The sequence below is a fragment of the Tupaia chinensis genome, unplaced genomic scaffold, assembly GCF_000334495.1.
Source record: "Tupaia chinensis unplaced genomic scaffold, TupChi_1.0 Scaffold000147_1, whole genome shotgun sequence".
NCBI lineage: Eukaryota > Metazoa > Chordata > Mammalia > Scandentia > Tupaiidae > Tupaia > Tupaia belangeri.
In genome coordinates, this window is record NW_006159617.1 from 495,417 (window position 1) to 498,113 (window position 2,697).

Here is a 2,697-nt window from a genome sequence, read left to right on the forward strand (position 1 = left end):
TCTGTACCCCCTCCTTAGTTAACCAAGTTCATATGCCCTGTGTCCTAGAAAATAAAGGTGACACAAGGCTTTTATCTAATGAGTATTTTCCTAACCCCTACAATGATTTTTTTCATACTTAGCCAGAGTGGGTGCGATTTCAATCTGGATAGAGAGGTATCGATGAAGTAATCCAAGCCTGGAGAGACAGGTCTTCCTGTTCAGTTATGCTTCCTAAACATTTGAATACCTGCAAGTTGGTATAACCTTAATGCTCACTAAAAAGGTGACTATTACGCTCTAGGCATTCCAGGCAGGTAAACTGGGTAAGCAGCTGCTGTAACTTATGCTCGCTTTCATGGCTCTGAGCAACGTTCCTCTCCCTGGATCTCCACTGCAACATGTGACCAAGGACCTCGATTTGCTGTAGCAGTCAGTGTGGTGGCAGGGAACAGCACACTCAAGCTGGGTGATTTGAAGAAGGATTAACAAAGGACTCTTCACAGAGAGGTGAACAGGGTCAAGTGAAGCAGCAAGGGGCAGTGTCTTGTGTTAGTAGCCAAGGGGAGGTATTCTCATTCTCCGGTATGAAAGGGTGACAGGAAGGAGCCTTTGGTGGGCTGAAGGGAGAGCTCCGGATGCACTATCTGGAGAAAGGCGTCTGACAGGGCTGTAGCCTTTGGAAGGGAGATACACACCCCTTGTTGATCCAGTGGCAAGGGGATCAGGAAAATAAGTGACCTCCTCTCTCCTGCTCTTGCCCCGGGATCTGCTAGCGGTCAAACCCAATTGGAAGGCTGAGAGCTAGGGCATGTGCTCATGTGGCCCTTGCACGTAATGTCTGGGCATAGAGCAGGAGACAGGAGGGCAGAGTCTGTCTCGAAAGACAAATGATATCCAGCACTTGTGCTCACCAGAGCCAGTGAATTCTGTGCTCGCTTCCGAGACAGCAGAACTCAAGAGCGATTTCCACACACTAAGAGTTAAGAAGAGCTGCAGTCCGCACGTCGTGGTTTTCAGAGAGTGCCACCTGCTGGTTGTCTCAGGGCCTCCTCGATGGTACTAATGGGCAGCCCTGAGCCTGGCCACCAGTCTCCTAGAAGGTTCCATCTGTCTGCTGCAAGAACTGCTATACTGAGGCACAGGGTGCTTTGAGAGCCCGCGAGACCCTGGCGAGGCACAGCTTCCTACATGCGTTACCACAGTGACCCCATAATTCAGGACAGCCTGCACTGTACCTCTCACCCAGGAATGACTGTCGGCGAGGTTGCTGCTTGAAGCTGCACTGTCCACAGGGCTTAAACAGAGCCTGGGCGGAGGTCGTGGTCATTAGGTCAGCTGGATCCCACATGGTCGATTGCCATGTTTGAGTTCAGGACCCTGTGGCTTGAAAAGCACACCAGGCACACATGCCCAAAACCCTGAGAAAAGAATGGAGGGGAAGAGATTGCAGTGTGGCCATTCCTCCCGGAGGGGCGATTTTAAAAAAAATTTCCCTGACTCTCTTTGGCCAGCACATGTGCTCTATAGCAAACTAAAAAATAAATACAATAAAATAAAACGAGTCATATTGGAAGAAGCACAAAACATCCTCTAATGACCTGGTAATACACTTTTTCTTAACCTACAATAATTTCGGCCACACAGGTGTACATTCGATCCTTTCCTTTAAATGGTATTATCTACATATTTTATATAGCTGTATGTATGATATCCACACGCACGTACAATTGTGATCATTCTTCCCTAATTTATACGTCCTGGCAGCAATGAGAGGCTCAGGAAAGTCCCTCCTGCTGGCAAAGCAGGAGTGAGTACTATCTGATATGAGAGGAATCCATTGACCTCGACCTTCATCTCCTCCAACCTGATTGACTCCTCAACCAGCTGCGTCTGCTGACTTTGCACTTCACAGCAGTGACCTCTGACACTAACACACTGCATTATAATATGCCTGCACCGGTGTTACTCTGAATATTTGCCACCAAATACGAATTGCATCTTAGTGTAAAAAAATAAATTCACTTTAAAACAAAGCAAAAATGCCCTTTCTTTATCTTTGACAGAGGAGGTCTCTATCTCCTCTAACGGGCCAGTTTACTCAGACATTTTAAATGGGGACATTTATTACCTGTTATCTTCTTTTTAAAATACACTCTGGATACATTTTCTCTTATCTTTTGATGAATAGTCGTAACAGTTTTTATAAGTACAGTTTCCCCAGATAACTAAGCTTCTCCAAATTCTCTTTGAGTGGGAGACACAATTATGTTGCATTACCCTGATAATAATAAGTTTTCTGTATTCTTTTTTTTTTTATACTTTGTTTTTTATTATAAATTTTTTTTCTCATCACAACACACATATGAATTTTCCATCCAAAATACACTGTGCATTGGCTCAATCAAGCACATCAACATACATGTTCTCGGCAGATGATTTCCCAATTCCCGTGTCTTGCATACCTTGCCTTTTGTTTTGCCATCCTAGATTCCCCATCCCCACCCTCTGCCATGTCCCATCTTCCTCCTCCATTGTCCCTAACATTCATGATTGCCCTCAATCCCTTCCGCCCCCCCCATTCAATTGTTCTGCCAATGAACACAATTGGTCTAAGTATATCCACTAGCTAGCACAGCTGACATATCCTTACACATGTATCCAAATCTGATCCTAGGCATAAACCCCAGGGAGTAGAATGAACATACTATAAAGTAG